Source organism: Pinus tabuliformis, chromosome 1_2, assembly GCF_031772625.1.
Source record: "Pinus tabuliformis cultivar Carrire ecotype Pingquan chromosome 1_2, CPIR1, whole genome shotgun sequence".
Lineage (NCBI taxonomy): Eukaryota > Viridiplantae > Streptophyta > Pinopsida > Pinales > Pinaceae > Pinus > Pinus tabuliformis.
In genome coordinates, this window is record NC_142298.1 from 341,105,654 (window position 1) to 341,131,246 (window position 25,593).

The window sequence follows — 25,593 nt, forward strand, 5'->3', positions numbered from 1 at the left end:
AAAAACATCTTATGTATTTTTATTTTCAAATTAAAAATGGGGGATAAGTGAGGGAGACATATTCTAGATACTGGGTGGTTGCTTTCTTAAGATGTTTAGTTTACTTACTACAAGAGATTTTTTTTTTTGGGACAACCAGTGAAGGTTGGTTGTTGTGCTTTTAAATTAACATTATAAATTTATGGGCTACAAAAAGAGTACTTAGACCCAAATTCCTTTGGGCAAGGAACAATACAACGAAGGGACAAGAATTTGATGAAAAACACAGGCAGCGCAGGGCATCGGCTAGAGGAGGAAGTAACAAGGGTCTTGATCGCGTGGAGGAGAGGAAAGAAAAGGAGACGAGGAAGTTAACAATCGCACATAGGGAAGCCTACAAGAAATGAAAGGGAAAAAAATGAATGCACAGAGAGGGGATTACACAAAGGATTATGTAGTATCAAATTAGGGGAGAACTTATATAGAAGAACCATCGTGGATGACAATGCACATGGAAGCATGCATAGCTAGGAGATGCAGAGCTTTAATTTTGTTGTTTAGACACTCTCGAAAAGAAGGAGGAAAAATGCATAGCAATTGAGAGCACTTAGGGTAATTGGAATTACTGACCCAAAGGCATTCTAGAGCTCTAAGAGGATCAATTTTATTTTTGGTTGAGAAATAGGGGTACACGAGGAGCTTCTCCAGGTGAGGATAAATCTCAAGACACCCTGGGGTCTAGAGGGTGGAGATGGGTTTTCTCTAGAGTCCCTTGATAAGATGGGGTATAGGTTTAGCCCTTGGAGTCTTGGTCAGAAGTTTTGGAGTCTCCTTTGCTTATTTCATTCGGCTTAACAATGTATTGTTGAGTACCCTTGTTGGGTTGTGTTATATTCTTTCCACGACTAGCCCACATAGTTAATTGGGGGGTTAGAGGGAAGGTGGAGCCCCCCTTCATTGCGCCAATTGTGTAGCGGGGGCGAGGGGTGGGGTGGGTCATAGGGGGTTTGAGGCATACCCGTAACCCCACTTTATGGGGTCCGGGGTAGCGCCCTGAAATTTTTTGGTTTTGGAGCCTATGTTAGGATGGGCGGACCCACCTATGGTTTTGTGCATGATTTTCGCACATGTTTTTGGACGTGATGGTGTTATAGACATTTTTGTGCCTTACAGCCTCGAGCATGAAATTTCCATAATCTAAGGGATCCAAAGTCCCTAAACATGTTGTTCCTACCCCTAGAGGAACAAGGCAAACCAACCACAACAATTCACAGAAGTTCTCCACCTGAAAACACTAAAAAACAAGCCAATTCTGGATCATGTCAACTGCTCCACTGAGCATCTGCGCTGAATGTCAACTGCTACACTGGCTACCTGCGTTGAATGTCAACTCCAACACTAGCTACCTGCGCTGAGCGAGTTTGGACATGTGGCAGAGTCATTCCTCAAGGTGTCAATGCCCAGGAAGCTTCCAAAATGACACTTGCATCAAGGAATTCGACTGGTGATGAGTAAGAGGTTCCAAATCTCCAAGTGGAAGCAAGAACCTCCAAGTGGACTCAAGAACTGAGAGAGGGAGAGGACACTAGTCAGATCTCAAGTTGACTCATCCTCTCTCCAAATATCTATATTTGGATCTCTCCTCCATGGGATCTAAAGGCTGGAATTTGGTTATTGCAAAGAATTGTTGTTGGTTTGTGGCTGGAAACATTGGGTGCTTAATGCTTTGAAGGGAGCTGAAGAAGGAATTCCATTCTGCTAGGAAGGAGATGCTGGATTGGAGCCCTATGGGTTGTATCTCTTCCTGAACCCTGTTACTAATCAATAAATCTATCTTGATTCTTTCCTATATGCTGGTGTATTTTGTATGATTGCATTAGTGTATTTGATTTGCTTCTAATCCTGAATCATTTATGAATATGTATATTTGCTTTTGTATTGTGTTCTTCTCTTGTCGCAAGTAGTTGTTCTCTTGTCACAGGTAGCTGTTCTCTTGTGATCTCGTGGGATTCAAGTAGCTGTTCTCTTGAGCAAGCGAGGAGACAAGTAGCTCTGGACACACAAAGAGAAGAGGATCTAGATCGAGGGACAACCGGAAGACAACGGTAAGTCTACCAATCTCCCCTCTTTCACATTTCATAAAGGAAGAAATCATAATAGCTGTATTCGTTTGTTGCTAAGGCGCTGTCACACCTTAGGTGGATAGGATCGTCCTGCATAGGCATTTTTCCTCACAACAAATTGGCGACTCCACTAGGGACAATTTTTTATTCATTTCATTTGTGCTTCCGTCATTTGTTTACTTCATAGACTTGACAGCAACTATTGAACTGCATCTTTCCTGGATGCAAAGTAGAAAGTTGCTGCTTTGATCCAGTTGTTGGACTTGTCTATGATCTAAACTAGATCCACAAATGATTTGATGATCCTTGTGATAGTCTTTAGTACCCTCTCAAAGCATCCCTCTGTTTATACCTTGCTTGTGTTTCTGATTTGGCCTGAAACAGTTGATTTTTGAGCATTTTGTGACCCAGAAACCAAGGGAAACGAGAGTTTCTCTTTCAGCGCAGGCACTGTGAAGGCAGTCTTCATTTCAACGCAGGTCCCGTGTGGGCTACCTGCGCTGAATGTCAACTCCACAGTGTTAGACTTGTGCTGATCCAGTGTGGCTTTGTGCAGCTGGGGTTCTTTGCTGTCTATTGCCCTGTTTTGATCTCTGTTTTTTGTAGCCTTTAACCAGCATAGGTACCAGTCTGATAACTCCTTTTCTTTGCTTAGATTCCGCCTCTTTTTTGTACAAAAAGGCTGTGATTTTTTTTATGTGTTTGTGGCGTCATTTACAGTTTTCCTTTGCATGAGTAAAGTAGTCTTTCTGTAGCCTTTGATTCAGATCTGATTGATTGTGGTCTTAGAAGAGAGTTCATTGGCTATTTTCAGATTGATTATAGATTTACTTTTGCTTATTGGTTTGAATTTGTCTCTTTCAAAGTGTCAAAACAAGTCTTTATTTCGAAAATCGCAAAGTGATTGTAATCTCTTCTACCCTTGTTGATTTCGAAGAAAGTGAACTTGTTTGTATTGATCATCTTAAAAGCAAATTCAAAGTTGTGCAAAAAGCTTTCTTTGTAGGCATTTATACAAAGAAAGTGGAAAACAAACACCTGCATTGTACATTTTGCATTTGATAGTTTGCATGTTGGATTTAGGGAAAGTGCATTAGAGTGTGTTGATTGCTCTTTGAGAAAAGATAGTATTATTCTTTTCCCTTAGTAGCTAGGATTTTCAAAGTTGAAAAGATAATAAAGCTTGCTTATCATCTTAGACTGCATTTAGGAATTTGTATCATACATCTCGTGGTGAACCTTGAAAGTCAAACTTTAAAAAGATCAACCTAAAATAAACTGAATGAACCTAACAACGCTTTGTAACATAACGCACAACATATAGGTCTAGGCTAGAGACGTGTTCCGGCGTCGTTAAGCCTAGTGACTGTCGATCTCGAAGAAGGTGGATGATTACTCCTAAGAGACGGTAGCACTAGTACGGATTGTGCTCCCACGTACCGTCGCGTATATATTGGGAGACCCCTATAGGCATATATCTTTTATCCTTAGGAAGCCGTGCCGGCCGCCCTACTAATCGCAATGCAGTGAACACAGCATTCACGAAGATTGACCGCCCGTACCCTAAAAAGTATTCTGCGGTTTTGCGAAAAGTTTGGCACACCCTCTGCCTAGAACTCCAGAGCAGTTTCTTTTGGCCTTTTTCAGACTCTATAACAGAAAAAGTCCATCCGAGCATTTGTCACTTCGGGCTCGTTAAAACATCGAAGGAGACTAGAGTCATCTTTAGCTTTTTCTCGACTCTTTAAAACTGAAAAAGCAAGTTGTGTCTAAAAGCGTCGTTAACAATTTATTTTAAATGGAACAATCACCCTTTAATCCTGCGTTGATCTTTAGGTTGAAAAGATGGAGCACACCAACCAAGGAATTCCTCTTAGTGGAAATCCTAGTCCCTTCTCCTCTTGGGGAGATGTTGGTGCGCCCCACATGGCCACATTGTTGCTTCCAGGACTGACAATTGGCCTACCAGTTTGGCTCTTTTCAACCAATGTCGTTCAGAATACCACCATTCCTGAACAGTCGAGTCAAAAGTTAGAGCAGACAAGAGTTGCCTCCCAGCCTTCAACTTCATCTTCCTCCCCTCCTTCCTCTTCGCTTGACGGAACTGGTCGAATTAAAAACCAGGTTCCTAAGGAGAAGAAGGAGAAGAAGAAGAAAGAGAAGAAGAAGAAGGAGCCTAAGGTGACTGGGGGCAAACAAGTGTCATCTAACAAAAATCCACACACCGCACTCGTAAGGCCTAAATCGCCATGCGTCATATGCAAGGGAGACCACTTCCATAGAGATTGTCCCTGTATCCCGCGGATAATAAGAGACTGGTCCCCCCGTTTACACAATTTGGTAGCATCGACCTCTGATAGCCATGTCGACTGCTCACCGTCAACTAGTGGGAGTGAAGCTCCAGGACAGAGCGGGAAAGCTAAATTTCCCTGCAGACTGTGTGAAGGCAATCACGCCATCCACCGTTGTCCCTTCTTAGACGAGGCCAAAAGAGTTCTGGAAGATCGCCCGATTTTACGAGCGCATCTCCCTCCTGGATATCAAAGACTCCTGCCAAGTCCCTCACTAATTGAAAACCCGGCTGACCCGCCCAGGTGGTCAGCCGAAGAACCTGTCATTGAAGAAGAACCGTCTGGATCCATGCCTGACGAAAGTCAAAAGGTTGATACGACAGTTGACCCGGTTTTTCCTTCAGAGGCTCCATCTTCGAATGACACCATCACAGAGGAGAATAAAGACGACACCGTCCAGGTTCTCTTCATCAGCACTGACTCTGATGATCAAGGGGGCAATTCCACCATTCCTTTATCGTAGGAAGGAAGTTCATCAGAGCGTTATCCGGCTGTCTATTCAGTCCCACCACCAATCAACCTGGTTGTGTCCTTTGATTGGAACCAACTAGGCAGACCCCGGTTGCCAGCCAGTGTACCATTCAGAATTATTTGTCGAATATACAGAATGGTGATGGCTGGCACTATCATTGATGAGGGGGCATCTGTGAGTATCCTTTCCTCTATTGCTTGGAAAGCGCTTGGTTCGCCAGCGCTTTTACCTGAGATGAGAAATCTATCAGGTTTTGATAAAGGAACCAGTCGACCTTTAGGGATCCTCCCCAATGTGCTTGTAACATTGAAAGGGAAGACCGTTCAAATGAACGTGATGGTCATTCAAGGACCCTTGGATTATAACCTACTCCTTGGACGAGACTATATATATTGCATGGGAGCTGTAGTCTCCTCACTCTTTAGAGTAATGTGTTTTCCGCATGAAGGAAGAATGGTCAAGCTCGTGGACCAACTTTCGTTTCCCGGATCACACATCGCAAATAGTCATGTACCATCCCTAAATGGTCTATTCATGCAAGAAGTGTCTCAACCCACGGTCCGTCCTCCTGATGAGCGCGAGTAATCCGGGAGGATATGACTGGAACCCAGGGGGCATGCGTCCTGGCCTGCTTCGGCAGGAAAACTTTGGGTATAGGGTAGGTTTCCGCGGGAGAATATGACTAGTCCGTACCCCGTCCGTGGTTGGAAGAGGGGTTGTTCTAGAATAGGATTCTTTTGTCAAAGTTATGTGAGAGGGCGGAGGTCGTCACTCACCTCTGTCTATTTCGGTAGACATTGCCGAGGAAGTGTTTTGTTTGAAAGATTAACGAGACAATCTTTGGGTAACCTGAAAGAGGTAAGCCTCTCTCGATTAAAACAAATGTTTTGGCGGAGGGTAAGTAGAGGTAACCTTGAAACTCTGTTTTATACCTGGGGGCATGCGAACCTTTTGGAGTGTAAGCAAGGGGCGACTATTTTTTTTTTTAAATTTTTAGGTCCTCCCTTTAAACCTGTAGGTCTAACCCTTTAAACTCGTAGGATTAGCCGTTTCCGAACTTGCATAAAGAAAGGATGGGGAGCAAAGCTTAGTGAGATGAAGCTCCATAAAAAATAGAATCTTGATGAGACACTCTTATCAAATGACTGGGTAATCGAGCAGTTTTAGCATAAAGTTCATGCTCGTTAAAAAATAAACGCAAGATCCGAGCAGTTTTAACGCGGTCTTCATGCTCGTTAAAAAATAAACGCAAGATCCGAGCAGTTTTAACGCGGTCTTCATGCTCGTTAAAAAATAAATATAAGCAGTGAGCAGAGTTTCCTCCAGTGTTTAAGCTCATTTTTAACTAAAAAATGAACCTATCCCGGTAAATAACCATTGTGATCGTAATTTTATCAGCCGTTAAAGCCTTGGTCGTGTTTGCACCTGCCACCTCCACTTTTCATTTGGCCGATCGTTCACCCCCATATGATTGTTTACCCATTTTGAGGAACAGCTGCGAAGAGTGATTTCACCTAGCCATCCTTGTGACACTGTCGTGATTGGAAAATTCCAACCTGTACCTGGAATCAGTTGCTATCCTTGTTTATCACTCGTTCCTCAAAAGACGAGTCTTCTTTAAGCTCTTTTCAATTGACTCGTAAAATATGAAAATATTGCCAAGTTTTGGCCTTCCAGCTCGTTAAAGGACAGGAAGAGCTATCCCTCCTCTAGATTTTAATCTTTTTGGACCTGAGGGATTATTGCACAAAAAGATCGAGCGCTTGTTTTGTTCGGCTCGTTAAAGATATCAAAAACTCATCCCTTCTGTATTGTTTTATACTTTTTCGGACTTAAGGGATTAGATGACGAAAAAGGAAATTTGGAGTTAACTTTATGTACCTTTTCAGACTCTCTAAAAATGAAAAGGACCGAGTTATCCTTGTCGTTAGACTCGTTAAAATTGTTAAATAGTGACAAACTTGTCTTTAGACGAGAACGAGTTTCACTATCGCTAAGCTCGTTAAAACATAGCGATGGGCTTGCCCGAAGGGCAGGTTATAGAACAAGCATATGTTATCCTCCTCAAGCTTGACAAAAATAAATAGGTACTGGTCAGCAATGACTGGGGAAAATTGGGAAAAAAAATCAAGAAAACTTTGATGGTAGCAGGTCGCTCTTGAACATGACACTTTTCCTCCGTACCACATTCGGGTTGGGTTGTCTCATTCACCGGTCACATCACCATGGTCTCGCCATACCATCCATATTTGGGGTAATGCTACCAATCCATCGCATCAGTGTCGCCATATGTTCAAGAGAAGTCGTTCAGAAAGAGTCAACCGGGTCCCATCCACTGCCATACATTATCCTTCATCCATTCATGACCGCCACCCTGAATCATATGTCACAGATCGTTTTCACCTCCATTAAAATCATTAGCTCCGTTCCGTGTCACTGATGTGGGATTCATTAAGGCCCTCCTGTGACGGATCTCTTCTTGTCAACATCAGCTCATTATCCAAGAAGTTGATCTAGGAACACCCCCTTCAGTGCTTTGAAGCTTGCATGCCTCAATGGCAAGTTTCTCACTTCCGGTGACAGGTATACATTAATGACCTTCGACCAGAAGATTTTGCGTGGTGTTCGACACCAAGTCCTTTATTCACACCACGTGAATTGTACTGCAGTACCTTGAGGGTCATTATCATTATCGGTGATTCCTCTCGCGCTTGTTAACGGTTTACATCATTGACCGGTAATCAAGCGATGTCTTTCCATGTTCGACTTCAGCGCAATTCTCACATGGATAGACTTGTACTTAGAGTGAAGATCGAACGAGTTTGAAGACCTCGGATCTAGTTTCATCCATCCGGGCTGCGATATATATTCAGGAAAAATGAAGACATTTGACATGTACATCATTGCAGCAGATGATCATCCTACTCAAAGGATGATAATTTCGCCAAAATTATCAGTCTACCATCAGACGATCGTCTGTTCTATGTACAAAAATGAATTTATAAAGCTGAGCATGGGAATGCCCGCCTCAGCTAGAACATGAAAGCAGTATGAATCATAATGTATTGTATTGTATTTTATTACAGGTCTCCTCCCAACAGATGGATGAACTTCGGACCCTCCTGGATAAAGCATTTCACCCGATAAATGGCCTCATACTTTAGGGGGCAACTGTTATAGACATTTTTGTGCCTTACAGACTCGAGCATGAAATTTCCATAATCTAAGGGATCCAAAGTCCCTAAACATGTTGTTCCTACCCCTAAAGGAACAAGGCAAACCAACCATAGCAATTCACAGAAGTTCTCCACCTGAAAACACTCAAAAACAAGCCAATTCTGGATCATGTCAACTGCTCCACTGAGCATCTGCGCTGAATGTCAACTGCTACACTGGCTACCTGCGTTGAATGTCAACTCCAACACTAGCTACCTGCGCTGAGCGAGTTTGGACATGTGGCAGAGTCATTCCTCAAGGTGTCAATGCCCAGGAAGCTTCCAAAATGACACTTGCATCAAGGAATTCGACTGGTGATGAGTAAGAGGTTCCAAATCTCCAAGTGGAAGCAAGAACCTCCAAGTGGACTCAAGAACTGAGAGAGGGAGAGGACACTAGTCAGATCTCAAGCTGACTCATCCTCTCTCCAAATATCTATATATGGATCTCTCCTCCATGGGATCTAAAGGCTGGAATTTGGTTATTGCAAAGAATTGCTGTTGGTTTGTGGCTGGAAACATTGGGTGCTTAATGCTTTGAAGGGAGCTGAAGAAGGAATTCCATTCTGCTGGGAAGGAGATGCTGGATTGGAGCCCTATGGGTTGTATCTCTTCCTGAACCCTGTTACTTATCAATAAAGCTATCTTGATTCTTTCCTATATGCTGGTGTATTTTGTATGATTGCATTAGTGTATTTGATTTGCTTCTAATCCTGAATCATTTATGAATATGTATATTTGCTTTTGTATTGTGTTCTTCTCTTGTCGCAAGTAGCTGTTCTCTTGTCACAGGTAGCTGTTCTCTTGTGATCTCGTGGGATTCAAGTAGCTGTTCTCTTGAGCAAGCGAGGATACAAGTAGCTCTGGACACACAAAGAGAAGAGGATCTAGATCGAGGGACAACCGGAAGACAACGGTAAGTCTACCAATCTCCCCTCTTTCACATTTCATAAAGGAAGAAATCATAATAGCTGTATTCGTTTGTTGCTAAGGCGCTGTCACACCTTAGGTGGATAGGATCGTCCTGCATAGGCATTTTTCCCCACAACAGATGGTTTTTGGTCCATGGCATTGGACACGATGGTTTTCGGTCCATGGTATTGGATGCTTCGACATGTATAAATATGTATTATAACATTGAAAGGAACATAATGAAAAATCAAGCTAGTAGTCCGGTTTTGGGATCTAGGGGAAAATCTCTGTGCATATGTGTTTTATGTGTTATGCTCTCGTATTGTTTATTTTATGTGTTTCAGAATTTGTATGCAGGTAATTTCTATACGAGGTTGAAACCTACAACCCTTAGTAGGTGGAATCATTGTGTAAAATATTTAAGGTGGAGGTGAAGCCTATCGATCCCCTAGATCTCATTATTTGTAGAATAGATGGAGGGTGCGGGTGGTAATCCTCTTGATTCCCTGAAGACTTTTTTATTGTTATTCGGTTGGAGGGTGGAGATAGGAGGATCTATAAAATCCTTGTTTCAACTAATGGTTGGTGTACAATCCATTTAATAAGCCATCTCAGTTTCTAGAATCTATCTCGGGGGTGATAACTGTAAGAGATAACTAGCTGCAACTATCTATGGTCGGGTGGAGATTCATAGTCCTAGACTTAGTTTCCCAAGGATTTACAAGCTACGTGTCTTTTATGTATATTTATTGATAAAGAATGTGTGATACATTTATGGTTTGAACGGAGTTATTATGCAAGATACATGGTTTTGTTACTATTATTACACAATTTACTAACATACAGTGAAAGGTTTCAAGGTATTGAATAGCCTGCAATAATATTGATTTTATTGCAACAATATTTGGCATGAGAATTTATTATTATTAGATTATGATGATTACATTGAAGACAACCTACATTGACATGGTTTATGTGCAATGTGATAATGTTTAGGATTACCATCTCTCTCATTCTTATTGACTTGTGATTTTACATGAGGGTCTTCTTCAAGCCTTCAATGTTGTGTACCTTCGTCATGGGTCTACACATCCATTTTATCCAAGATTTGGTCCAAAAGATATATGTGCTCTATGGTGTGTAGCATAGATTCATGAGTTAGGTTGAATTAATTTTATACCCCTTGATTTCATGCAATATGCATTTATGTTATATATGCATTGAATTTGAATCTCCCAAGGTGAGGAGCCATATTTTGTTTGTTGTCCTAGTATTGTGATAGTGTGGTAAATGATGGCTTAGAAGGCTAACTACTTCCATGGTACTCATGTTGATTGGTACTTGCTAATGGCTTGAAAACCTTCTGTAAGCTTTTGTGTTCTTTCTTGTTATACAAGAGAGCATTTATATATGTGTATATAACCACTGTGTGGTCATAATATGTGTTGAGTTAGCACTATAGTGTGCGGTGTGACCATTGTAGGCCTTCAGAAGTCACCAAGCCTTTAGCAGAGGGAAGGTGACAACTATCTATGCAATCATGTCTGGAATTCCCTGTCACTAAAAGGGAATGCTTGTAGGTTCATGATCTTATCCATTATGTGCATATCCATAATCCTTATGCTTGTAATCAAACTTAAAGGAAGGAATCCTTGTTTCCTTTAGGATATTTGATCTCCTTTCAGTCATTTTGGCACCATATGCCTCATGATGACACTTATATTCCCATGGTGATTTTTTGGTCCTCAGATGAGACCTGTAGATCTCTAAGCCGAGATTCGATTGATCCTGGTAAGGCATTGAAGACCTTAGGGACTGTAGATCCTTGAGGCACTAGATTGGCAAGCCTTTGACCTGAATGGATAATTCCTTGACCAGAGTTCTACACTATAGACACTGTGGACCCGACAAGAGGAAAATTGTTGTAATATCAGGATGGATAGCACCAATGATTGCCATAATAAACCTCAATTTCCACAGTTGAGCTTTGGCGCAAGTCCAGGCTACTGTATAACCATAGTGGTCAAGCCATGGTCGAAATCTTTGCAAATGGCTTTAAGTGTTGTATAACCCAAGTTTTGGGCAGAACCACCGTGACTTCAACGAAGCATATTCATTTACATGCACAAAAAAGTCTCCCTTATCCTATTCATATCTAAACTCATCAAATCACCATGAAAATCAATAGGTGAGAGTAGTCTTTAAATAGATCCTCACCGACAATAAGATCCTTATCATCAAAAAGCTCACTCATTCCAGGCCTGTGACCAGGTACATAATTGTGGTTTACATTCAAGAGTAGGAGTCAAGATGTTCAATAGTCGAAAGGAAGTAAGGATGACATGTTCCGAAAGTTGCTTACCCTGGAGCTCATGAAAGAACGTGCAGGAGGAGTGGTCTAACTAACTAAGACTAGGCCAACAAGGCTAGTGGCATGGAGAATGTTGGGGTGAGCTAGAGCCTGTGTACCAGTCAACAAAAGAATTTGTTACTGAACCTTAGTGCAAGAGGCTGCGTGGATTAAGGTGTGGGAGCCATATATATATATATATATATATATATATATATATATATATATATATATATATATATATATATATATATATATATATATATATATATATAAGAATAGCAACTATGAGCCAATGGGGGAATTTGGAAATGTGGAGGCGTAGACCTACCAGTACACGTAAGCCCAGAGGTGAGCCCCCAACAATTCAATAACAATAGTTTTTAAATTATTGTGGGAAGACTTAGCGTGGGGTGTTGTAGCAAGAGCAAGGGTAGTGGACCATTGGGAGAAAATACCGCATGGAGTGTGGACCCAAACTGTACATAAGCCCATAGACCATTTCTTGAGAGCACAAGGTGGAGCACTCAACTAAAAAGGGCAGGATGACATGTTCTAGGCCATGGTGGCAATCACGTGACCCTGAGAGTCCATTTATTGGTGCAAAAGAGGTCCCACGGGGCACACCATCCTTGAATATTGTCCCCGAATTAATTTGTGAGTGTGCAATGGGTCAGGGTAACAAACTTGAGAGACAAAGAAAGTATATGTTAGTTAATGACCTTCGATCATATATATATATGATGTTAGTGGTATATAAATACAAATATATAAATGATTAATAATAATATTAATATATGTTATTGACTAACATTGGTATACTGATATGGATTGTTTGTTTCAACCAAGGTTTCCATTATAGTTATATGAAAGTATGGTCATGTACATGGTTTATCAATGCGTATTTGGGCTTAACAATTGTGCATGAATGACAACACATAATGTAACACAACATTAGATGAATATCACCCATAATAGCAAAGGGCGTTTCACCATAGATCCTGATGACTAAGAAATGATTAGAAAGATGGTAGAATATAGCTCTGACCACACACCAAATAGGCATGAAAAAGAAATATTAGTTGGCCAAGGGAGAGGGACAAACTCTCCTAATTGAATGTATGCCTTGAGGAGCCTAAGGACTGAGGTCAATTTTTTTAAGGAAAACAATGAAAGATTGGTAAGAGGTCAGGAGAAGCAAGTTGAAATCAATGTAGTCATCTTGCAAAGCCTCTCAAACTTACAGAGATAGGAGCAACATGAGCTGGGAACTAATCACAGGGGCAAGAGAAGCCTTCGGGAATCATTAGAGAAAACAAATGGGGCAGATGGTAGTAGGTCTAGGAAGAGACATAGGTGATAAAGTGAAGACACCACGAAGGGAGATGCACCATTGAGTATCCAGAAGGAAGAACCAACACTCATGTGCATCATTCAGGTATACATTCCAACTCCACTACCAGAAGGCACCATCATCATCATCATCATCATCAGGGGAGAAATAAAAAGGATTATATTTTAGAGGAACTTAAGAAAACCAAACCACCCATGTTTGATGGGGAAATAGAGAAATCTAAATATGCAGAAGTCTGGTTGCAGGGCATGAGGAATTTTTTTAAAATTCATGATTATTTTTAAAATATGAAAGACAATATTTCTACCTATAGCTTGAAAGGAAAGGAAAACATATGGTGGGAAGATCTGAAAAATGTCAGAGGAATCATTGAAGAAGAATTAACTTGGGGTGAATTTGAGATTTTTTAGGAATCAATATTTGTCCAAGTGATATTATGATAGAGAGGCAAAAGAATTTTATGAGATCAAAATGGGATCGATGTTAGATGAGGAATACACCACCAAGTTCCTAGAGTTGTTGAGATACAAGCAATATATCAAGGATGAGAAGGAAAAAATCAATGGTTCATTAGTGGCCTATCTCTAGCATTCAAGGATCAGATTAAGATTTTGGAACCCCAAACGTTGAATGATGCCATTAAGAAGTTGAAACACTGCTATGAGTAGCCAAAGCGCAGACCATAAATTAAAAGTGAATGGAAGGCCAAGGAAAACGTTGGACATAAAAATAAATTGCCTATGAATTCCACAAATAAAAAGGAAGGTAAGCACCTAGTTGGTATAAATCGGACTCGATAGAAAATCAACCAAGTTGCTAATGGAAATATGTAGCAGCCAACAACAAAGCAATGAAAGTATGAATTTAAAGAACAACTGAAATGTTGGATGTGTGGTGAAAATCACAAGAAAAAATATTTCTTGCATCAAAAAAGCATTGGGCCAAAGATTTACAGTGCCTAGGAAGCTCACATAGTGGGAGAAGTAGCTCGAAATTTGCCCAGAATTTATGTAGAAGTGGAAAATCACTAGACAGACCACTAGGCATCCATCATTGAGATGGAAGGTAAGTTGTGTAATCAATTTATTTCCATTTTGATTGATCCTAGTTCTAACTATAATTATGTTAGCAAGGAGATTGTGGAAAAATGCAATTTGGCCCATGAATTGTGTGTAGAGAAATGGTTGGTTCAATTGGAAATAGGAACAAAGAAAATAGTGATTCATTGGGTAGAATTGTGTGTGACTGAGCTTCAATACATGCTAGTGATAGCGCACCTAAATGTGTTATCTTTGGGGGCGTACGATGTACTGTTGGGTATGGATTGGTTGCATAAGCACCATACTAAGGTTGATCATTATGAGAAGGCAATTGAGTGCCTAGATGAAGTGAGAAGGAAAAAATATTTTAGGGAAAGCAAAAGTCCACCTTGGTAAGTCAAATTATAACCATGTAGGCTAATCGCAACTACCAGAAGGGTTGTCCTTTGTTTTTTGTGAAAATTAGTAATGATGACAAGGCCAATAACCACGTTGAAATGGAAGAAAGTGAAATACTATAGAGACACCCCACATTGCAAGAGTTCAGAGATGTGTTTCCAAAGGATATTCTTGGATTTCCTTCTCATAGAGAGGTATAATTTCGATTGAGATCGGATGAGTACATTGAAACTGATATGGTTGAAGCTATAGATGAAAGAAATTCTTGATAAAGGATACATTCAACCAAGTGTGTCACAATGGGGAGCTTTAGTTTTATTTGTAAAGAAAAAATATGGGACACTCAAACTATGTATTGACTATAAGCAGTTAAATAAAGTGACTATAAAAAATCAGTATCTATTGCCACAGATTGATGAATTATTTGACCAACTGAGAGGAGAAACAATGTTCTCCAAGATTTATTTGAGTTTCAGGTATAATAAGGTACACATCAAAGAGGAAGACATCCATACAACTGCTTTTTGGACAAGATACAAGGACTATGAGTTTGTAGTGGTACCCTTCAGGCTTAGTAATGCCCCTACCATATCATGTATTTGATGAATAGGGTGTTACTTCCTTACTTGGAAATTTTTTTGATTATCTTTGTTGATGACATATTGGTATATTCGAAGACCAAAGAAGAGCATGAAAAACACTTGGTTGTAGTACTACAATTATTGAGGGAACACAAGCATTATGCAATGCTCAGCAATTGTGACTTATTTCAGTCACTAATATACTATTTGGGGCACATTGTGTCCAAGGATGGGATATTTGTTGCCCCGGAAAAGATCAGGTCCGTAATGCAGTGCCCAACATCGAAGAATGTGGATGAGGTCCGATCATTCATGGTATTGGCAGGCTCCTACAGGAGATTCATTAGAAACTTCTCCAAGATAGGCCATCCTATGACATCCTTGCATATGAAAGGATCATTTCACGCTCCAAAATCGAGAAATAAAGAAATTCAAAGTGCATTGGAAGCACTTTGGGCCCGAGGAAGCCACTTGGGAAATGGATGACTCAATGAGGGAAGCATATCCGTTTTTGTTTGTTGGTTGAAACAAATGTATATATGTTTGTAAATATTGTAAAGGGATGTACATATAAAGCTCCATAAAACAATATGTGTATTTTATTTTGTTTCATGTGCTATATGTGTGTGTGTGTGTGGATAGAGAACACTGAGGATGGTCTTCCTCAAGGGGGACGGGTTTGTGACAACCCCAGTTGTATTTTTCGTCTGAACTCAATGAAAAACATTTTATGTATTTTGATTTTCAAATTAAAAATGGGGGTTGAGTGAGGGACACAGATTCCAGAGATTGGTTGGTTACTTATTTAGTATGTTCAATTTACTCGCTATAAGAGAAATTGGACTATTTTGGGATATTCATTGAAGGTTGGTTGTTGTTATTTTAATGGCACTGATGTTATTAATTTATGGTCTGTAAAAAGAGTACATATGACCACGTTTATTGGGGAAAGGAATAATACAACAAAGGGACAAGAATTTAATGAAAAACACAGGTAATGTAGGGCATCGACCAGAGGAGGAAGTAATAGGGGTCTTGATCGCATGGAGGAGAGGAAAAAAAATGACACAAGGAAGTCAACAAATGCACATAGGGAAGCATGCAAGAAAGGAAAGGTAAAAAAACAAAAAAAATAGAGAGGGGGATTACGTAGAGGATTATGCGGTAGTAGATTAGGTGAGAAATTACAGATAAGAACCACCATGGATTAAAATGCGCAATCGATCAGGCATAGCCAGGTGACACAGCTTCAATTTTTTTGATTGAACACTTTGGAAGGGAAGGAGGAAAAATTTATAGAAATTGAGAGCACTCAAGATAATTGACATTACTGAAGCAAAGGCATTCCAGGGCTCTCAGAGGAGTTGTTTTATTTATGGTTGAGAAATAGGGGTACATGAGGAGATTCTCCAGGTGAGGGTAAATCTCAAGACACCCTGGTGGATGGAGGGTGGATATGTGTTCTCTCTAGAGTCCCTTGATAGCCTGGGTAGAGGTTTAGCCCTTGTAGCCTTGGAAGGAAGTTTTGGAGTCCCTTTTTCTTGTTTCATTAGGCTTGACAGTGTACTCTCAAGTCCCCTTAGTAGGTGGAGTCACTGTGTGACATGTTCAGGGTGGAGGTGAAGCCTATCGATCCCTTGGAGATCATTAGTTGTTGAATAGTTGGAGGGTGGATGTGGTAGTCCTCTCGATTCTTGAGCACTTGTTACTGCTATTCGATTGGTGGGTGGAGATAGGAGGACCTCTAGAGTCCTTGTTTCAGCTAGCAATTGGTATATAATCCCCTGAGCAAGCCATCTCAGTCTTTTGAATCTGGCTCGGGGGTGGTAGTGGCAAGAGAGAACTAGCTCTAGCTATCTACGATTAGGTGGAGAGTCATAGTCCCAGACCCAATTTCCCGAGGATTTACAAGATAAGTGTTTCTTATGTATATTTCCTAATAATGAATGTGTGATACATTTCTGGTTTGAATGGTGTTGTTGTGAAAAATACATGATTGTGTTATTATTATTACACAATTGACTAACATATAGTGCAATGTTTCAAGGCATTGTAACAGCCTACAAGAAAATCGATTTTATTAGAGCAATATTTGGCATGATAATTTCTTATTATTATAGTATGATGATTACATTGAAGATAGTCTACATTGACATGGTTTATGTGCATTGTTATAATGTTGAGGATTTCCCTCTCTCTCATTCTTAGTGACCTATTATTTTACATGAGGGGCTTCTTCAAGCATTCAACGTTGTGTACCATGGTCATGGGTCTACACATCCCTTTTACCCAGGACTTGGTCCAAAATATCTATGTTCTCTATTGTGTATGGCACAACTTCATGAGTTGGGTTGACTTGATTTGATACCCCTACACTTCCTGCAAGATGCATTTATGATATATATGCATTGAAGTTTAATATTCCAAGGTGTGGAGCCATATTCTATATATTATCCTAGCATTGTGATAATGTGGTGAATCCTAGCTTGGAAGAATGATTACGACCACAATACTCATATTTATTGGTACTTGCCAGTGATATTTATATATTGGTCAACTCTATTAGTGATTTGCCTAGAAAACTTCCGTAATTTGTAGTGTTCTTCCTTGTTATGTTGGAGAGAATTTATATACCAGTGCGTGGTCATAATACGCACTAATTTAGCACTATGGTGTGTGTGTGATCATTGTAGGCCCTTCAGGAGTCACCAAGCCTTTAGCATAGGTTGACTAATAGATATCTATGTAGCCATGCATGGAATTTCCTGTCACTAAAAAGGGAATACTTCTAGGTTCGTGACATTATCCATTGTGTTCCTATCCATAAGGATTATTCTTATAATCGGACTTAAAGGAAGGAATCCATGTTTCCTTGAGGAGTGTTGACCTCCCTGTAGTCCCTTTCGCACCATATTCCTCATGATGACTCTTATATACCCACAATGATTTTTTGGTCATTGAATGAGACTTGTAGATCTCTAAGCTGAGATCTGTCTAATCTTATTAAGTAATTGAAGACCTTAGGGACCATAAATCCTTGAGGGAATGGATTGATAATTCTCTGGCCTAAAGGGACAAGTCCCTGACCAATGTTCTCCATTACAGACACCATGGACCCGGGAAGAAAAAACCTATTGTAAGCTTAGGAGGGATAGCACCAAAGACTGCCTTAGTAAACCTCAATGGTCATGTTTAACTTTAGTACAAGTACAAGCTATTGTATAACCACAGTTTCTAGGCCATGGTCAAACTATTTGCAAATGGATTTAAGTGTTCTATCACTAACCCAAGTTTTGGGTAGAACCACTATGACTTTGAAAAAGCATATTCATCTACACACACAGAAAGGTCTCCATTATCCTATTTTCAACCAAATTCATCACATCACCATGAAAATATAGGTGGGAGTAGTCTTTAAATAGATCCTTACTGTTAATAAGCTCCTTATTGTCTACAAGCTCCCTCGTTCTAATCTTCATGATCAGGTGCATCACTATGGTTTGCAATCAAGAGTGGGATTCAAGGTGTTCAATAGCAAAGAGGAATTCAAGATGACGTGTCCTGGAGGTAGCTTCCCTAAGAGCTCACGAAATAATGTGTGGGAGGAGCAGCCATGGCTAACTAGGACTAGGCCAACGTGGCAGGGCCAATAGTATGGAGAAGGCCAGGGTGAGTTGGAGTATGTACATTAACCGGCTAAAGAACTAATTACCATAGATTAGTGTAGGAAGATCTGTGGAGCAAGGTGTGGGATCCATCTATAGATAAGAATAGGAACTGTGAACCAATGGGAGGAGTCAAAAGTGTGGAGGTGTAGACCTACACATAAGAATTAGGGGAATTTTGAGGTCTAAAATGGGCCTCCTAAGAAAAATGAACAACCAAAATAAACTTTATAAGAAACAATAGGATTCAAGATGATGATGTCAACCATGGGGGATGATTCACCATTTTTTGAGTAAAAAAGTAAAAAGTAAAAAGATCAAATAATAATAAAATAATAAAACTACTTTTTCAACTCATATTTTCAACTTATCTCCCTAAAGTTTTACTCAAATTTTGAGTGGGAGTACTTGTTGGATGAAAAATTTAATTCCTCATCCAAGGAGTGCTCATGTTTCATACTTTCGATGGACCCTACTACACAAAAAATGAGAAATACATGAAAAAACGTGATTGCAATCACATTTTTCATGTATTTCTCTTTTTTGTGTAGTAGGGTCCATTGAAAGTATGCAACATGGGTACTACTTGGATGAGGAATCAAATTCTGCATTCAACGAGTGCTGTCACTTGAAATTTGAGTAAACCCATAAGGAGATAAGTTGAAAATACGAGTTGGAAAATTTTTTTTTTTCTTTTTTCTCTCTAAAATTTGATGACATAATCTAATCTTATTTTATTATTTCCACTATTATTTTATAATTTCCTTAGGAGGCCCATTTTAGACCTCAAAATTCCCCTAATGGCCGGAGGTGAGCCCCTAACAGTTCAATGACGAGAATTTTTAAATTAGTGCATGTTGACTCAGTGCGGGGTGTCATGGCAGGAATAAGGGCAATGGACCACTGTTAGCAAAGACCGTGTGGAGGAGTGTGGACCCAAACTACACGTAAGCCCAGAGGTCATTTCTCGGGAGCACATGGTAAGGAACTTAACTGAAAAGGGTAGGACATATATATATATATATATATATATATAGTTCGATGGGGAACCCAAACCATGAATATGTCGTCTGCCTATACACCCATGCCAGTTGGCGGTAAAAATATGACTCGGCTGCCACGTGGTAGAAGGAGGATTAGGTAAACTTTGCAAACCTATAACCCTTGATCTATAAGCCATATTGGGATGAAATTTTATATCATCGAAACTGTTTCACCAAGACGAACACAATAGTGATTGTTGTTTCAAGTTTTCAATTTTTTATTATTATTTTTGTCCCATCTCTCTAGCCATACAAGAGGGATTGGATTAGAAAGTGAACACTCTCACCTTGGGTTAAGGTGGTGGTTGTTTACATTGCATGAAGCAGATAGTTATAGAAGAGTTAATTCTAGTTAGAGATTTTATGATTCCATAATTAGTAAGTTTTTTTGGGTCATTGTAATGTGTAGTAAGAAGAAATATGAGAGATGAGCCACAACTTGGTGGACATATGTAAAAATATTTATTGAACAAAAAATCCAACAGAGTTTGTGTATATATGTCTTATGTATGTATGTTTATCTCTACTTGTTTCCATCAAATTGGAATCAGAGACGAGGAAGAGTTACAAGATTTGAGGAGCCAGAAGGAGGTGAGCATCATGGGACACCACCATTGTGTAAAAAAAGGCGACAAATTAAAAAAAAATTCGTGAAAGGGGATCAACGCAACCCTCAAACACAAACAGCGTGACAATTTTGCAAAAAGACGCATCTCTAAAGCAAAGAAGGTGTGACGGTTTGGTAAACACACAAATAATATTTCAAATATGTCGCAGGTTGTCCCTATCGAGAAGTCTGTCAGCCTTTATTTAATAAAAAAGCGCATGAAGAACTCAATGGAAGCCCATTCCTTCGACAAGGTTAAAGCTTTTGAAAAAAAATTATTCGAAAAGGTTTGTGATATCCAAAAGGTTCCTTTCAAGTTTTTTATTAAATTAAATAAAAGGAGGCATAACATTTGTCTGAGAAGTCAATGAAGGCTCGAAGGTTTTAAAATCTATTTCGAAGGGTTTGGAATATTTTATTCTAAAGGAGATTTACAGAAAGGTTTTTTGTTAGAGGTTTAGTTTGTTAAAGGTTACGAGATAGTGGTGTTTAAAAACAAAAAAATATATTAAAAAAAGGTGCATGGTATAAAAAGGTTGAAAAGGTGCACAAAGGGTTTAATTTTTTGAAAATAAATAAATAAAAGAATTGGAAGTTAAAAAAAAGGCCATATTGTTTGGAGTGTTGTAATTTGTAAGAGGAGCACTATCACTAGAAATAGTCGTCGACAATTGTGAGTGGTTTGTTGTGTCGTCGTGATATTGAGAACAAAATCATGTGTCAGTCTATAAAAAAAATCTATTTTTTCAAGCATCACAATGTTTTGGGTTCAGAAAAATACCTCTATAAGATAAGAATATGTGAATCCGGTGAATAATTTTCCTTACAGAGGCGCATATTGAAAACCATATATCTTTTTTTTGGGGGTGGGGGGGTCAAATAAGAGAAGGAAGCATAAATCATAAAGTGTATGATAAACAAGAAAAGGAAGTTATGGGTCAGAAAGGATAGCTTAAGCTAATCAAAAGAATAAATCAACGAGAAGAGGCAAATATTATGGTCATGTTTAGAGAGGTTCATGCCATAGTCGAGGAACCAAGAAGTCTATCAGAAGACAAAGAAGAGATTTAGGTTGATTGGTGTAGCATGGATATGCTACCACCTTCTAATTTTTCTAGTAAGAACCTTGAAATTAGGTATGTTAAGATGAAAACTTATCTATGTTGCAAAAAATTGTGGTATTATATTATAAGGAATGATAACCCCATGATGAGGCAAAAGATGTCTTAGCCTTGAGTTTCATTCAACAAGCAATGGAAGATTTAGTTTTGTGTAAGGTAGAAAAAGCTACATCTTCTCAGGAAGTGTGGAAGATCTTAGAAGAAGAATTTGGTGTAAGGGGGAGTGACATGCAAAATCAGGTTATGTCATAGGTAGAGAAGTCTACAATAGTAGTAGAAGAGAGTGAAGACATTGATGGATCCCACTGTGTAGTTGCACAGGTGGAAGATGATGAAGCTGAGGAAAAGATTTCAGAGGATGTTGAAGTTGTCAATGTAGCAGAAAGTTATGAAGTAAAAGTTGGAACTGCTCTTGAAGCAGTGTGTGATCTAGTAGCAACTGATGATCAAGAAGAGGATAAAGTGATTCAATAGTTTTTAATGAGAATATCCACTGAGTTCATAATAGTGGAAGATAGCCTCATTGCAGCAACAGAGGTAGAGAAGAAGGAAGAAGAGGAAAAAACTCTCTTAGTAGACCAGAATGAAAAGAACCAAAATGGTTCTTGTTGTGAATTTTTGTGTAAACTTATCCATGTTTTTGAGAATGAAGGTGTTAAAAATAGCATGGGAGATGAAGTTGAAAAAAAATTTGTTGATAAGATTGATGTATATTTGAAGTTCATTGAAGAATTGATTGAGAAGCCAACTGAACAAATTGATGATAGTCTTAAGGTAATAGTTGGAATAAAAAAATTAAATGAAATGGTGAACGAGAAAAAAGAGTGATTATGATTTTACATGTAATATTAATGATGATCTTGACTGTGCAGATACAGGCAAAAATCAACACTACCGTATGGTGAAAGAAGTGTAACACCCTCCTCCCACATTTACCCAAGTTAACCGATATGCTGGGGTAAAATTGTGACGATAGGCTACTATGATGTGATTCAACTCCCCATGTGCAATTAAGGAAGTGGAATTGACAAAACAAAACCATTCTGACCTTCCACACATGCTACAGAACCTTCAAGATCCAACCAACCCTTCCAGGTGACCAACCCCTTAGAAACTTGACATTTCACTGATATGGACCCTAGCCACTCCCATGATAAGTCATGAATGTGATTGAGGCCTTCTAGTCGCTCCCAAATCAAGGCATTCCAGTGACTTTGTACTTGTTCAACTAGTTCTGAGCCAATGACCCCAAATTTTCTGCGACTTTTTTAGAGTCAAGACTCAGGTGGCTGCCCAAAACTTCATGAAACTTTTGAAAATGATAAATACCATTGGAATAAAGGTACTAATGCAAACACTTGATCAATGAATTTCCTGGACCCATATTAGCCATGACAGAAATTTCGTTAAACATGTCACAATTATGCAATCTACAGGTCATAACAACATATCTAAGCATAGGGGTCTCATACTTATCTGAGATTCACAAAGAAGCATTGTTTCCATACCAAAATAGTTGCATTATCATCTATTAGGTCATATATTCATTATACATTCAATTACTAATCAAAACATGATGATATCCATACATCAAGTCTATCATGAAACATACTCATAACCAACATATAATCAACAAAAATAACAAGGGTATAAAAACCATAAGAATCACATATGAACCAATATATTTACACATGAAATACCAGGGATAAATATCTCTTATTAATGAATGCAAAATCGAACTAGGGTTGGGACTTCCACGAACTACCTGACCATGGATTGGTTGAACCAAATATTTCTTTCAGACAATCACCCCTGTGCCATATTCCAAGCATGAACATGGTACTCAAAACCAAACCAAACCAGGTTTCCTTAGGCTTTATTGCAATCCCCACCAGATCACTAGGCCCTAAACAAGCATGGATACCACCAGATTTCTCCACCTACATCGTGAAGAATTTGTATGTCTCATAGTCTCTAAGGATTACCATATATCCCATCAAACAATGATCAAGGATTCCTAGGCCTAATCAATACTCCACCATCCAAGCTTTACTATATGTTCTTACATTCATCAGTCAAGGATTCATAGGACTAATCGAGGGCACACACCTCTAGGATTTACTGTATATCCTGAAATTCACCGGTCGAGGATTCCAAGGCCCACCGAGGAACATAAAATTCGGCTTTACAACAATCCCACCTTCTCCTGTCCAAGGATTCTTGGGCCTTGTGTTCTATCTTTCAAAGACCACCTGACTCAATTTCGAAACCATCTAGAAATCTAGCTTAACTAAATACAAGAGAACCCATCACACCATGGCTATTTGGAAATGGCAAGGCAAGGCTGGAGAACATTGTCACACGTGGAAAAACCCATCTCAATGATAGCTATAGGACCAAATACACACATGCATGTACCATGCATGTCAAATCTAGCAAGGAAATCACACATGAAAATCAATACCTGCAAATAATCTCATTGTAGTTGTTTGATCTTGTTATTCCTTGCTTGATCCTTGCTTTCCTTTGCTTTCCTTGATCCAATGCTAGAGTGCTCCAAGAACATTCTGTCCAAGAGTGAGAGAGAGAGAGAGAGAATAGAGAAAGAGCTCCAAAAATGAGCTAGAAAAAGGTACCAACTGATCCTCAGAAGCCTTTTTACTAATGAGGCCTCTATTTTCTTCAATTTCCATTATTTTTCCTTCATTTTCCTCCTCACATGCAAATTGTGACCTCTCACCTTCCTTTTCTCCTAATTTCCATTATTTTCATAAATAAAATGTCAATTAATTCCTCATGCCTTTCCAAATCCTTTTCCTTTATTGATTTCCCTTAGCCATAATAAACCAAATGAACACCCACACTAGGATTCTTTTCCCAATATTCATCTTGGAATACATGTACCGTGACCTTGGTTATTATTTTGCCTTTATTAACTTTATTACAAGGAATTTTGACTAGGGTATTTATAGAACCCTCCCCCTTGGGGAACACCATCCTTGATGTTCAATGACACCTACAAACAATAATACTATTGAAAGCAAAACATACTTCCCATGGAGCTTTCTAACTAATTAGCGCAATGCAGTATTTACAATGATCAACCTATTGAGAATCAAACCAACATGAAAAACATAACATCATGACAATCATAATGACATGACACCCATACCTCTTATTGGAGTGTTATTACACATATACATATTTGCATATACCAAAACATCACAACAAGACATATACCAAAACATTCGTTGAATGAGCGAATAAATAAGGATACATAGCCCACATCTTATTGGCCATCTTCCATGTAGCTTCATCGGGCGCAAAGTGCTTCCACTTGCACTTTAACCTGCTCGATTTCTCATTTCAAGAGCATGAGAATCTTTCTTTGTAATATACAACGAGGTTCCAACTAGAATTATTCATCTAGATCCACCTGCAAACATCCTAGTCAGTCACATGATCAACATCTTCAACGTACTTCTTAAGCAATGACACATGGAAAACATCATGGAATTTCACTGTCAGAGGCAGTGGAAATTGATAAGCTATTGGTCCAATCCTCTCAAGAATCTTGAAAGGTCCACAAAACTGAGGTGCCATCTTGGCACATGATCCAATCCTTAAGGAGCTCTTCTTCGGTTTGATTCCCAAATATAATTGTTCCCCAACCTGAAACTCTTTAAATAAGTTGTTCCGATCTACATAACTTTTCTGCTTCTCTTGTTCTACCTTTAAATTCTTCTTGATAACCTACATAACCCATTCCATCTCTACCAACATGTTTGGTCCTATCAATACCCTATTCACTGGATCACTCTAACTGATGGGAGTATTACAACTTCACCCATATATTGCCTCAAATAGAATCATCCTTAGTGACTCTTGATACCCATTGTTATAAGAAAACTCAACCAATGGAAGGTACTCCTCCCATGTCCTCCGTTGATGCATCACATACATCCTTAACAAGTCCTCCAATATCATGTTGACCCTCTATATCTATCCATCTGTCTGTGAATGATAAGTTGTGTTGAAGGCCAACTCTGTCCCCAAAAGTGCAAATATCTCCTTCCAAAACTTTGAAGTGAACTTAGCATCCATGTCTGACACAATATTCTGGGGAACACCATGCAGACTCACTACATCTCTATTGAATACCTATTCCACATCACTAGTCAAATAAGTAGACTTCACTGGAATGAAATGCGCTACTTTATTCAACCTATCCACCACAACCATGATGGAGTCATGTTATCTAGATGCCCTTAGCAAACCTATGATGAAATACATGGAAATGACCCCCCACTTCCACTCCGGAATCGAAATCAGTTGTAGTAGTCCACCTGGATGCTTACATTTTTCCTTCACCTATTGACAG